At 40.1% G+C, this 15,120-nt stretch overlaps 1 pseudogene; it reads left to right on the forward strand.

Moving 5' to 3' along the window:
- Positions 1–14,326: 14,326 nt before the first annotated feature.
- Positions 14,327–14,426, forward strand: LOC127116389 (uncharacterized; annotated as a pseudogene).
- Positions 14,427–15,120: the final 694 nt, after the last annotated feature.

Genomic DNA, 15,120 nt, shown 5'->3' on the forward strand with positions numbered 1-15,120 from the left:
GATGAGATCACCCGGCTACTTGAGCTTGAAGAGAAGATCATTCAACTGCATCTTGAGAATCCGGAAACAGTCAACTTGGGGTCTGAAGATTGTGTGCGAGAGGTAAAGATTGGGGCACTTCTGGAAGAGTCTGTTAAGAAGGGGTTGATTGAATTGCTACGAGAATATGTTGATATCTTCGCCTGGTCATATGAAGACATGCCAGGTCTAGATACTGATATTGTGAAACATTTCCTACCTTTAAAGCCTGAGTGCGTGCTTGTGAAGCAGAAACTCAGAAGAACTCATCCTGATATGGCAGTGAAGATCAAAGAGGAAGTTCAGAAGCAAATTGATGCGGGGTTCCTGGTGACTTCTATATATCCTCAATGGGTGGCCAATATTGTGCTCGTGCCTAAGAAAGATGGAAAAGTCCGGATGTATGTGGACTATAGAGACTTGAATAAAGCTAGTCCGAAAGATGATTTCCCTCTACCACATATTGATATGTTGGGAGACAATACAACTAAATTCAATGTCTTCTCGTTTATGGACGGATTTTCCGGATATAATCAGATTAAGATGGCACCCGAGGATATGGAGAAGACAACATTCATCACACCTTGGGGAACATTCTGTTATCGAGTGATGCCCTTCGGTTTGAAGAACGCCGGAGCCACGTATCAACGAGCTATGACTACCTTGTTTCATGATATGATGCACAAGGAGATTGAGGTATATGTTGACGATATGATTGCTAAGTCAAGAATGGAAGTTGAACATGTAGAGCATTTGTTGAAGCTTTTCCAGCGTTTGAGGAAATATAAGTTTCGTCTGATCCCAACAAGTGTACATTTGGAGTCTGTTCTGGCAAGTTATTGGGCTTTATTGTCAGTGAGAGAGGTATTGAGGTTGATCCTACAAAAGTCCAAGCAATACAAGAGATGCCTACGCCCAGAACTGAGAAGCAAGTCCGAGGTTTTCTTGGCCGCTTGAATTATATCTCCAGATTCATATCCCACATGACTGCCACATGTGCGCCTATATTCAAGCTCCTTCAGAAAGATCAGTCCCATGATTGGACCGAGGATTGCCAGAAAGCTTTTGATAGTATTAAAGAATATCTGTCTGAGCCTCCGATTCTGTCTCCGCCTGTAGAGGGAAGACCTTTCATCATGTATCTGACTGTTCTTGAAGATTCTATGGGTTGTGTCCTTGGCCAGCAAGATGAATCAGGGAAGAAAGAGTATGCTATCTACTACTTGAGTAAGAAGTTCACCGATTGTGAGTCTCGATATTCAATGCTTGAGAAGACATGCTGTGCTTTGGCTTGGGCCGCTAAGCGCTTACATCAGTATATGTTGAATCATACCACTTGGTTGATATCCAGAATGGACCCAATCAAGTATGTATTTGAGAAGCCTGCTTTAACTAGAAGGATTGCCCGTTGGCAGATATTGTTGTCTGAGTATGATATTGAGTATCGAGCTCAGAAAGCTATTAAAGGTAGTATTTTGGCTGATCACCTGGCACATCAGCCGATCGAAGATTATCAGTCTGTTCAATACGACTTCCCTGATGAGGAGATTATGTATTTGAAAATGAAAGATTGCGATGAGCCTACACTTGATGAAGGGCCAGAGCCTGGTTCCAGATGAAGTATGGTGTTTGATGGCGCTGTAAATCAATATGGAAATGGTATTGGGGCGGTAATCATTACGCCTCAGGGCACACATATTCCTTTTACAGCAAGGCTAACTTTCAAATGACGAATAATATGGCTGAGTATGAGGCATGTATTATGGGATTGGAGGAATGTATTGATCTAAGGATCAAGCACCTTGATGTATATGGTGATTCGGCCCTCGTTGTTAATCGGATTAAGGGTGAATGGGAAACGAATCAGCCTGGCCTTATTCTATACAGAGATTATGCGAGGAGGATTTCAACGTTCTTCACTGAGGTTGACTTCCATCATATTCCCCGAGATGGGAATCGGATGGCAGATGCCCTTGCTACGCTAGCTTCAATGATTGTCGTTAAATATTGGAATGAAGTCCCCAATATCACCGTGATGCGCTTGGACAGACCAGCCCATGTATTTGCAGTAGAAGAAGTAAAAGATGATAAACCATGGTATTATGATATCAAATGTTTCCTTCAGAGCCAGATTTACCCGCCAGGGGCGTCTGTTAAAGATAGGAAGACTTTGAGGAGATTGTCAGGCAGTTTCTACCTCAATGGCGAAGTGCTTTACAAGAGAAATTTTGACATGGTTCTACTCAGATGCGTGGATAGACACGAAGCGGAACTGTTAATGACTGAGGTCCATGGAGGTTCATTTGGTACTCATTCCAATGGACATGCCATGGCTAGAAAGATGTTGAGAGCAAGCTACTATTGGCTGACAATGGAGTCTGACCGCTGCAAGTATGTGAAGAAACGCCATAAGTGTCAGATTTACGCGGATAAGATTCATATTCCTCGGACACTTTTGAATGTGATTTCATCACCATGGCCTTTCTCCATGTGGGGAATTGACATGATTGGCATGATAGAGCCGAAAGCGTCCAATGGACACAGATTCATTCTCGTAGCAATTGATTACTTCACCAAGTGGGTTGAAGCGGCGTCATATGCAAATATGACCAGGCAGGTGGTAGTGACGTTTATCAAGAATCAACTTATATGCCGTTATGGTGTGCCAGATAAGATCATTACTGATAATGGATCTAACTTGAATAAGAAAATGATGAAAGAGCTGTGTAGTGAGTTCAAGATCGCGCATCATAATTCTTCTCCTTACAGACCCAAGATGAATGGCATTGTTGAAGCTGCTAATAAGAACATCAAGAAGATTATCCAGAAGATGGTTGTCACGTATAAGGATTGGCATGAGATGTTGCCATTCGCTTTGCATGGCTATCGTACATCTGTCCTCACTTCAACAGGGGCAACCCCTTTCTCTCTTGTTTATGGCATGGAGGTTGTACTCCCAGTAGAGGTGGAGATCCCATCAATGAGAGTCTTGATGGAGGCCAAGTTGACTGATGCTGAATGGGTTCAGAGTCGTTATGACCAGCTAAACTTGATTGAAGAGAAGAGATTGACTGCCATGTGCCATGGTTAGTTATATCTGATCGCTCGACTTTATGAGTCGAATTGGGGTACAAACTGCAAGTGCACAGTTCTATCGCGTAGTTTTAAAAGATATCGATCCCACAGGGACTTATGAATCGATATACCGTTATCTAAGGTTACTACGTAAAGCTAAGGTGAATAATGGTTGATTGTTTGGGGGCGAAGCTAAAAACTAAACTAGGATCTAGATTAAATATTAATAATGCGGATATCGGTATGTAGTTCGTCGAAATTAGGGAATCAATTCTTTGTCGGTTTCTTGGTTTTAAAATAAATCGTTTTAGTTAACTTTATTGATTAAAGGTTTTATCTCAAACTCTCGCTCTGTTGAATAAACCATGATTTTATGTTAATGTAGCTGTCACTTATAATTAAGTCAAAAACCACTTTTTGAAAGCAATAAAGTTGCAGAAACTCTTTTTAAGAAAACACTGACCGTTTTAAACACCCTTATCTCAAACTCTCGCTCTGTTGACTTAGGTTATACAATTAAACCCGAATGCTTAACTCTCGTCCTCACATTCAATCTTTAAAAATACTTTTTGGAAAAGGTCAGAATTTAATTAACTCTAAAACTTGCTCTCGCCCTGATCTAGAATTAATGCCTAATTTACACTGTCCAGTTAAAACCTCAAACTCTCGCTCTATTGATTTTAACTTCTTTATGTCTTTTACTTTTGTAAAAAGTCCTTGTTATTAAACCTGTAAATTGAGACCGCAAAAAGATTGATTTTAATTTTAAATTTAATTAGACCAACTTAGTCTTGATCCCTTATTTCGCTTACTTTACATACCGATATCTAGGCGAATTAGCCAGACATGTTAAACAAACAAAAATACATATCATGCATAAACAGACTCATCCCAGGCAGATAATATAAATAAATAATAAAACAAAGCATTAAATAATTATTAAAGAACCTGAATGCGTTAAACAATAGTCTTGAACACTCCACCACAAGCCGGTAGGATTTGTTCTCGGATTCTTCAATTAAACAATAAATTAAACCAAGGGAATAAAAACTAGATTCTAACGTAAGGTTAGATCCGGTAAAAGTTGCACAATAGTTTCCGGTGTAGAAACTATTGTGCGAAAAGAATTGATTAAATGCTAGAAAAGAAAATAGAATTGCAAAAAGGTAAAACAATAAAAATTCTGCAAAGTAATACTATAAAAATGTAAGCCTAAACTGCTGGAAGAAAAAAATGCGAAAACGGCAAAAGGCGTGGAAAATCTCCGAACCGAGAGCTTTCCCAATTAGCTGCTATTTATACAGCTACTGGTGTAACTGCTTTCCAAGGGTTTCCGTATGAATCGATCTTTTCGTTCCGAGGGTCAAGCGTGGGAATAGCTTTCAACGTGGTCAGTTGCGTTCCTAGTGCCAAAAATATAGGGGAATAGTGTGATGTCCGTCACACCATGTGTGACGCTCGTCACAGGAGTGTGCTTAGTGTGACGCTCGTCACAACCTTTGTGACGCCCGTCACAGGCACAACGTGCGCTTTCTTTGGGCTGGGCTTGGTCTTTGTTATTTGTTTCCTTTTTATTCCTTTTTACACCTCCTTTTCTTCCCTTTTTCACTTTTACTTCAAAATGGATACCTGACATAAATAGAAAGGAAATACCGCATAATATCTGATAAAATGAGATAAATTAAAGTAAATGATAATATAATCTAATTGAATTAAGTCCTAAAATGTGATATAATTTCATGTTATCAAACTCCCCCATACTTAGATCTTTGCTTGTCCTCAAGCAAAATTCAGTATAGAACTCGTTTTAGAAATTTAGCCAGATGAAATTTCAAAACACACATCAATTCGTAATAGGTTGCAAGTGGATTTTGTTTAGAAGCGACTCGAGTTAAATCTTGATATCAACAACTACCGTCACAACCTAGATAACCCTGCCTTGTGCAAATCAGTTCAAGTCCCCTATGATAGCTATCCTGGTTCCCTTATTCTTATTTCACCCGTTTTCATTCTAGCGAAATCACATTAAGCCCTTTATCTTTTCGCGCACATAGTGGAGTAACCGGTTAGTGATTATGATCCCCCTTTTAGCTAGAAGTTCTGGTACATAAGTCGGATAACTTCGTTATTCAGTCCATTGCAAATTGCGGGGGATCGGACCGTAGTCCGCCCTACCAAGTTCAGTACCAGATACCTGCTGAACCAACTCATAATGGATCTTTCATATTGTGTTTTTGTATGATCTGCAACCTTTAGATTAAATGATCTGGTAAGGATCACCTAACTTAATTAGTGCATTTCCTGATATTATATATATATATATATATATATATATATATATATATTTTTTTTTTTTTATGTTACTTTGGGAATCATTCACTTATATTCATCGGCTCTCCACGTAGTTTGCTATTAAGATGGTTCTGACTTCTCGTATAAACTACTCGGGGTTACTATAAAACTGAAGGTTCACGGAATTGGTATAATAGGTACTTATCCTGATCTAACGTGTTGAGGTTCGTTTAGAGTGTTTGGCGGTAGTAGTCTTTGTCTTGATTCGACTCAAGATCGATAAGATGAGCAACCTTTATACTTACTGAGTGTGTTGAATTTTTGTTATGGCTCAAGAAAATTGAGGGGAATAGATAATAAGAATTTTTCACACTATGGACTTGACTTAAAATAAATATATATTTATAATATATTTTTTTTTTTTGTTTTTTTTTTGTTTTTTTTGTTTTGGTTTTTTTTTGTTTTGTTTTTTTTTGTTTTTTAAATAATAAAACAGGGAAATAACAATGAAAGGGAAAATAACATACTTGAAAAAAATGGAAATAGAGAGAACATGGTTTCCCCCCCCATACTTAAACTAAACATTGTCCCCAATGTTTTAAGGAAATGAAATACAATATGGAAAGGAAAGAGAAACTACAACTAAGGTTGTCTTCCGCCTCTGGTTCTTGGACCTGGTGATCTCTGACGTAAGTCTAAGTTGTCGAACCTGCTGAACAACTCAGTAAACCGCTGGTCGGTTATGGCATTCCTAGCCTCCTGTTGTTGTTGCATTTGATGTATTATCTGCATCATCTCGACATTCTGTGCCTGCATACCCTCAATAGCATCCATGATGTCGTCGTTGGTTGCAGGCCTTCTTCGTCGACGACGTTGGGAGGATGGGCCAGTTGTATTGCCGGAAGGGTTGAGCGGGACTGACTGTTGTGTAGGCGGATGATCACCTTGCTCCATTGCTTCAAACTCATCTGTGTGCGGATTTGTTTGTGAAGGCTCGGTGGCTTCGGGAGCGTTTAGATCATAGAGGTGGCGGTCGGGGTTTGTGACATCAGTTAGGGCGATATTTGGTAGAACAACGCTTGGGACTGCCTGGTTGTTCACCATAAGATAATATCCTCCGCCTACTCTGTTCTTAATCAAGCGGCTGGATCGACAGTAGCTGATATCCATAGATAGGGGAGGTAGAGATTCTAAAGTTTGGAGTTTATCCCCTAGGTTTAGGCCAAGTGCGATGGTGGTGATTAATCCACCAATTATAAAAGGTTGCCGGCCTCTAGCACATAAGGTGCGGATATGATGAAATAGAAAGGAGGCGGCGTTTACCTGAGTATCTGGTTCGAAGACGCACTGGAGGAAGAATAGCTCCTTTGAGTTGACCTTGCTGTTGTTTGGTCTTCCAAAAATTGTGTTTTGCAAGATGCGGATAAAGTACCGGATAGTGGGGTTATGTATATGGGAGAGAAGGAGCTCTTCCCAGTTGTAGGTATCTATACCGGAAATTTTCTTAAAAAGGCCGAAAACGCCAACTGTGTTCCAGTTTGAGTTTGGAGGGATTCTGGGGTGTAGCAGACCTTCTATGGGAAATTGTAGCATGGTACTCAATTGGTTTTGGGTTAAGGAGTACTCGGTGTTAAACATACGGAAGGTTGCGGTACCGGTTAAAAATTCGTCTTCACCAGCGGGAGTGGTGTAGTCGTATGAACTTAAGAATTCTAAGGTAAGGGATGGGTAGGTGGGTTGATTATGAGTGCAAAGGAAGGTTAGGTTGGCTTGACGGAGCATCCATTCGATACCTTGGAGTAATCCTAAATGTTGTAAACAAGTTAAATCGGGGTACCTGGTGGAAACGACGCCTCGCTGTTGGAAACGCTCGAATTGCTCCCTTTGATAATTTTCATCTTCGGATCGGAAGATGATATTTCCAAAATTCTGATTTCCCGCCATTGTGATGAATGAATTTTGAAGGGGTGATTTGGAAAGAAAAGAAATGTATTTGATAGGAGAGAATGGTTTGTGGTGAATGAAGGAAGGTTTGGTGGGTATTTATAGGAGAAGAATTTGGAAGTTGGAAAGAAGAAGTGGTTGAAAAGTAATTAAGTGTGGTTGAATAGAAATTAATGGGGAAGGTAAAAAGTAAAAAGGTGTAACGTTCGTCTCCAACGGCTCCTTAACGTTCACTAGTCTGAAGGGTGTTACGCCCGTCACAGGGGTGTGACGTTCGTAATAGGCACTTGGTGTGCCGTCCGTTATGGATTTGTGTGACGCTCGTCACACATTCCATTTTGGCAAGGCTTCAGTAGCGTTTCACAGAATCACTTTGGTAAAGGATTTAATTTTTGTTATTTATTTTGTTTTATTTTGCTTATGATTGGTTTATTCTGCAATTTAATTTATTGTGCACGCTTAATCTGCTTTGTATAATAATAATTCATAGGTAGCAACAGTAGAGCATAATAGCTATTGCATAATAAAATTAAATAAACAACTTCAATAAAATGATCATAATGTAATACAAGAAAGGAAAACAATGAAATGAAAGAGAAATAAATGTGAACATGAATTCAAATAACATTAATGAATAATCTAACTTACGGCTAAATAACTTAGAAAAATAACTAAATTCTATCCCTCTGTACGATCTCTGGCCGGAGGAGCAAAAGAGTTAACACGATGCAGTAACTCGTGAAACTGATCTGTCATACTGCTCATGTATCCTAGAACTTCGTGTCTCATGTTAGTAAATTCTCCTCTGAGGGCGTCTTGTTCTGACATCAAAGCTTCAATGGCGGTGTTATAATCAGTTCCGGGCATATGATGCCGGAGGTCGGATATGGCTGATTCTTCGGTCTGAACAGGCTGAGGAGGAGGGTCAATATCATAATAGCCGGATGGTGTCTGAGGGTCAGATTCAGCATGAGGGATCTCGTCATCATAAGTCTCATAGTCATCACAAATCTCATAGTCTTGGATGGATTCAGTGGATCCAGCAGGAGTGGGAGTTTCGTTCAGGTTATAGAGCCAGTTACTGCGGTTATGAATGCTAGTCCTAGGATCGGGCATGGTGAATAGGCAGAGAACCTGGTTATCAATAATAAGCTCAAACTCGTCAGACCCTAGGTTTGCTATAAACATAGTGTTGAAGAGGAAGGGTATACTCATAGTAGTAATACCACAAAAAGGGCTAAGGTCAAGCATAGGCTGACGTAATCCAATAGCATTACCTATCATAGTTATCAAACCGCCTATTCTAATGGGTGCTCGCTCATCCTGGATAAGGTGGTCCAAATTAGCTAGCATAAAAGTGGCACCGTTTACTGGACGGTTCTGGGAGGCACAAAATATGATGAAGAGTTCATCACGTGAAACTGAAGTACTATTTGGCTTCTTCCCAAATAAAGTGTGGGTCAGGATCTTATGGAAATAGCGAAAAGTCGGGTTGTGTATGTTTCCAGAGAGAAACTCATGTTCTTCGGGCTCATCATTTCCAGTCAGCTTACCCCAAAAGTGTTCAAGTTCTCTATGTTCAAAAAGTTCTTCCTGGCTTACTGCGAATGTGTCAAAGGAGGTAGGAAAACCCAAAAGATTGGTAAAGTCTCTAATATTAAATTGGTACTCCATATTGAACATTCTGAACTGGATAAAACCTCTGCTAATTCCTTTTCCATGGCTGGGTAGATAGATTAATGAGCTAAGGAATTCTAGTGTGAGTCTCCGGTAGGTGGTGAAATGTCTCAGGATAGGGGATGTCTCCCATCCTATCTGGTTCAGCAAATACAGGACACTCTGTCTAAGTCCAAGGGCAGTCATAGCCCAATCATCAGCATATAAACTAGGTAGCATCTCTCTAGTGGCTAGTTCTTCAAACTTTTGTTTCTGAGCCATTCCTCTGAATTTGATACTCATACGATCAAAATGTCCCATCTGGTTAGTGTTAGCTAGAGAAAAGAAAACATGAGTTTTAGTCAGGATTTGGCCAAATGCCGAAAGAAGAAAAAATTATTATTATATATATATATTTTTTTTTCTTTTGAATTAGAATAAATCAGGAATTAATACTAAACAGAAATTAAAAGAATAATTTAAGAGAAAAAAATAGGAAAAAGATAATAATAGAATAAGAAAATAATTGTGGGTTGTCTCCCACTAAGCGCTTTGTTTAAATGTCGCAAGCTCGACAAAGAAACTGTTAAGTATAATCTGTAGGTCCTGGGGGCATTTCGTCTAAGTGTAGGATTTGCGAATCTCCATTGGTTTCCGCATAATGATAGTGTTTTAGACGTTGCCCGTTTACGGTAAACGGTTCTGTGCATTTGCCTTTAATTTCTATTGCTCCATTGGGGAAGATGTTAGTGATATGAAAAGGTCCTGACCATCTGGATCGTAGTTTTCCCGGGAATAACTTTAGTCTAGAGTTAAATAAAAGGACTGCGTCGCCTCGCTTGAAGATTTTCCTTGATATACGCTTGTCATGCCATTGTTTTGTTCTTTCTTTATAGATTCTGGCATTTTCATAGGCGTCTCTTCTGAGTTCTTCTAATTCGTTTATGTCAAGGATTCTCTTTTCACCGGCGGCTTTGTAGTTTAGATTCAGATTTCGAATAGCCCAATAGGCTTTATGTTCTAATTCTACCGGGAGGTGACAGGATTTTCCATAAATGAGCTTAAATGGGGTCGTCCCTATGGGAGTTTTATAAGCAGTTCGGTATGCCCACAAAGCTTCTGGTAATTTCAATGACCAATCTTTCCTTGAAGTGGCGACCGTTTTTTCTAGTATTTGCTTGATTTCTCTGTTAGATACTTCCACTTGTCCACTGGTCTGAGGGTGGTAAGGTGTCGCTATCCTATGTCTCACTCCATATTTAAATAATAATTTTTCGAGTACCTTGGATATAAAGTGCGATCCACCATCACTGACTACTATTCTTGGGATGCCAAATCTCGAAAATATTATATTCTTAAAGAGTCTAGTTACTACTCGGGTGTCGTTTGTTGGGGAGGCTACAGCTTCGATCCATTTTGATACGTAGTCAACTGCCACGAGTATGTATTTGTTACCGAAAGAGGATGGAAAAGGTCCCATGAAGTCTATTCCCCACACGTCGAAGATCTCTACTTCCAAAATACCTTTTTGTGGCATCTCGTCACGTCTAGATATGTTTCCCGTGCGTTGACATCTGTCACATTCCTTAATAGCTGTATGTACGTCCTTCCATATAGTTGGCCAATAAAAGCCGGCTTGTAGGATTTTAGAGCAGGTCTTGGATGTACTTGTGTGTCCACCATAAGGAGCGGAGTGGCAGTGTTGGATTATATTTTCTATCTCTTCTTCGGGTATACATCGACGGAAAATACCATCGGGGCCTCTTTTGAAAAGTAAGGGATCATCCCAGTAATAGTGTTTTATGTCGTAGAAGAATCGTTTCTTCTGCTGGTAAGATAAAGTAGGTGGAACTATTCCGGCAGCTAAATAATTGACGAGATCAGCGTACCATGGTGTGGCAGATATAGCTAAAGTGGTTTCTACTTGCATGTCGGAGTTGTTCTCTTCCAAAGTAGCTATAAGTTTGTCATACGAGAAATCATCATTAATTGATGTTCTTTCCGGTTCAAGGTTCTCAAGTCTAGAGAGATGGTCTGCTACTACGTTTTCAGTTCCTTTCTTGTCCTTGATTTCTAAGTCAAATTCTTGTAGCAACAGGATCCATCTTAGGAGTCTAGGTTTAGCATCCTTTTTTGTCAAAAGGTACTTGATAGCAGCGTGATCGGTGTAAACTATTATTTTAGCTCCGACCAAGTAAGAACGAAATTTATCTAGTGCAAATACCACTGCTAGGAGTTCTTTCTCGGTAGTGGCGTAATTCATTTGCGCTTCATCCAGGGTTCTGCTTGCGTAATATATAACGTGAAGCTTTTTATCCTTTCGTTGTCCTAAAACAGCACCTACAGCATAATCGCTGGCATCGCACATTATTTCGAATGGTTCATTCCAGTCTGGTGTCTGCATTATGGGTGCGGAGATCAATGCTTGCTTAAGCGTTTGAAATGCTTTTAAACAGTCATCGTCGAATATGAATTCGGCATCTTTCATCAACAGTCCGGTTAAAGGTTTAGTTATCTTAGAGAAGTCTTTGATGAATCGTCGGTAAAAACCGGCGTGTCCTAAAAAACTTCGTACTTCTCTCACGGTTCTTGGGGGTTGAAGATTTTCGATTACCTCTATTTTGGCTTTGTCTACTTCAATTCCTCTGTTCGAGATGATGTGTCCTAAAACAATTCCTTCTTGTACCATAAAGTGGCACTTTTCCCAATTAAGTACTAAGTTTACTTTTACACATCGCTCAAGAACTCTTTCCAGGTTTTCAAGGCATTCTTCGAAACTTTGTCCGTATACAAAAAAGTCATCCATAAATACTTCCATGATGTTTTCGAGAAAGTCGGCGAAAATTGCCATCATGCATCTTTGAAAGGTTGCAGGGGCATTACACAGACCAAACGGCATTCGTCTATAAGCGAAGGTACCAAAAGGGCACGTGAACGTTGTCTTTTCTTGGTCATCAGGGTGAATTGGTATTTGAAAGAAGCCTGAATAACCGTCTAGATAACAGAAATGTGAATGTTTTGCTAATCGTTCTAACATTTGGTCAATGAATGGTAAAGGGAAATGATCTTTTCGGTTGCTTTGTTTAGTTTCCTATAATCAATGCACATTCTCCATCCTGATTCGATTCGTTTAGTTATAGTTTCCCCTTTTTCGTTTTCAATAACGGTTATGCCTCCTTTCTTTGGTACAACGTGTACAGGACTAACCCATTTGCTATCAGATATAGGATATATAATACCTGCTTCCAATAACTTGGTTATTTCTTTCTTTACTACCTCACTCAGGATCGGATTTAGTCTTCTCTGGTGTTCCCTAGAGGTTTTACAGTCTTCTTCTAACATGATGCGGTGCATACAAATAGAAGGACTTATTCCTTTAAGAATGGTGATGTGGTACCCTAGTGCGGTTGGATACTTTCTTAAGATATGTAAGAGTTTTTCTGTTTCGAGTCTCCCTAGGTCTGCATTAACTATCACAGGTCGTTCAAGTTCTAAGTCTAGGAATTCATATCTCAGATTTTTGGGAAGTGTTTTCAGGTCAGGGGTTGGTTTGTTAAGACATTGCGTAGGATCCGGTGTTATTGCTAAACATTGGTTAGATCTGTCTTCTACAAGGCAGTCAGATGATTTGTCTTCTTCTAACTCTGCTTCTTTTATGCATTCATCGATGATATCCATGAAGTAACATGTATCTTCTATCGCAGGTGCTTTCAAGAATTGGGAAAGAATGAATTCAATTTTCTCTTCACCTACTTCGAAGGTGAGTCGTCCTCGTTTTACGTCTATGATTGCACCGGCAGTTGCTAAGAATGGTCTTCCCAGTATAATGGGTGTAATATCATCTTCTCTAATGTCCATAATTGTAAAATCAGTGGGAATGTAGAATTGACCTATGCGTACGGGAACGTTTTCAAGGATTCCTACAGGATATTTGATGGAACGATCTGCTAGTTGCACAGACATTTTGGTTGGTCTTAATTCTCCCATTTCCAGTTTCTTACATATGGATAAAGGCATAACGCTAATTCCGGCTCCTAAATCGCATAAGGCTTTGTCGATGACAAATTTTCCTATGTGACAGGGTATAGAGAAACTACCTGGATCCTTGAGTTTAGGGGGCATGTTTTGGATTATAGCGCTACATTCGGCAGGGAGTGTAACGGTTTCGCTATCCTCAAGTTTCCTCTTATTAGAAAGGATTTCTTTTAAGAATTTAGCATATGAGGGCATCTGCGTAATAGCTTCGGTGAACGGAATTGTAACGTTTAATTGTTTAAGGAGATCAACAAATTTTCTAAATTGGCCCGCATCTTTGGTTTTAACAAGCCTTTGAGGGTAAGGTATAGGTGGTTTGTAAGGTGGTGGAGGTACATAAGGTTCCTTCTTTTCTAGGGTTTCCTTATTACTCTCTTCCTTTTCCTTAGGTTCACTTTCCTCAGTTGATTTCTTAGGGTTTTGGTTTTCTATCCTTGGATCAGACGGTCCTTCCACTTCCGTTCCACTTCTTAATATAATTGCATGAGCGTGGCTTCTCGGGTTAGGTTGGGGCTGTCCAGGGAATGTACCAGTTGGGGCAGAAGTAGGTGCTTGTTGTTGGGCTACTTGTGATATTTGTGTTTCCAGCATTTTGTTATGGGTAGCCAAGGCATCTACTTTGCTTGCTAGTTGTTTAAGTTGTTTGCCAGTGTGTACATTCTGGTTTAAGAAATCTTTATTGGTTTGTTGTTGGGAAGCTATAAAGTTTTCCATCATGATTTCCAAGTTGGATTTCCTAGGGGCGTTATTGTTAGGCATGGATGGGTTCGGTTTCTGATATCCCGGAGGTATAGCTGGGGCTTGATTTGGAGACTGTCCAGGTGCGTACAAAGCATTATTACTCTTATATGAAAAGTTTGGATGGTTCTTCCAATTTGAGTTATAGGTATTCGAGTAGGGGCTTCCTTGAGCATAGTTTACTTGCTCTGCTTGGATTCCTGTCAAGAGTTGACAGTCCGTAGGAGTGTGGCCTTGGATTCCACAGACCTCGCAATTCTGAGTTATAGCAACCACGGCGGCTGGAGGTGATACGTTTAAACTTTCAATTTTCTGGACTAAAGCATCCACTTTTGCGTTAACGTGATCAAGGTTACTTATCTCGTACATGCCAGTTTTCGTTTGAGGTTTTTCCACCGTTGTTCGTTCGGTTCCCCACTGATAGTGGTTTTGGGCCATGCTCTCGATAAGCTGGTAAGCATCAGCATAAGGTTTGTTCATTAATGCACCACCTGCAGCGGCGTCTATTGTTAACCTTGTGTTGTATAAGAGACCATTATAAAATGTGTGAATTACTAACTAGTCTTCCAAACCATGGTGTGGGCAAAGTCTCATCATGTCTTTGTATCTTTCCCATGCTTCGAAAAGAGACTCGTTGTCTTTCTGTTTAAATCCGTTTATCTGGGCTCTTAACATAGCTGTTTTGCTTGGCGGAAAGTATCGGGCAAGAAAAACTTTCTTCAACTCGTTCCATGTGGTGACTGAGTTGGAAGGGAGAGATTGAAGCCATCTTCTAGCGCTATCTCTTAATGAGAAAGGAAAAAGACGAAGTCGAATTGCCTCTGAAGTGACACCATTAGCTTTAACAGTATCAGCGTATTGGACAAATACGGATAAATGAAGGTTTGGATCCTCGGTAGGATTTCCAGAGAATTGGTTCTGTTGCACCGCCTGCAACAGCGAAGGTTTAAGTTCGAAGTTGTTTGCTTCGATTGCGGGCGGAGCAATACTTGAATGCGGTTCATCTTGCGATGGAGCGGCGTAATCTCTAAGAGCACGAGCTGGTTCTGCCATCTCGGTTATCGAAGGAAAAAGGTTTTTGAAATCAGGAAGTTCTATAGGAGGGAGATTGTTTGCAGCACGATATTCCCGAATTCGTCGTAAGACTCGGAGATATAGCTCGATATCGTTGATTCGTAAATAGAGCGGTTCGCCTTGTGAGCGAGTGCGTGGCATACAAATCAATGAAAGAAAGAATAGAAGAAAAAGAAACCTTAGTCTCTACAGCGTAACGGAAGAGTTACGATATCGATTAAATAAAAGTCCCCGGCAACGGCGCCAAAAACTTGATCGCTCGACTTTATGAGTCGAATTGGGGTACAA

This window comes from Lathyrus oleraceus, chromosome 1, assembly GCF_024323335.1.
Source record: "Lathyrus oleraceus cultivar Zhongwan6 chromosome 1, CAAS_Psat_ZW6_1.0, whole genome shotgun sequence".
Taxonomy (NCBI): domain Eukaryota; kingdom Viridiplantae; phylum Streptophyta; class Magnoliopsida; order Fabales; family Fabaceae; genus Lathyrus; species Lathyrus oleraceus.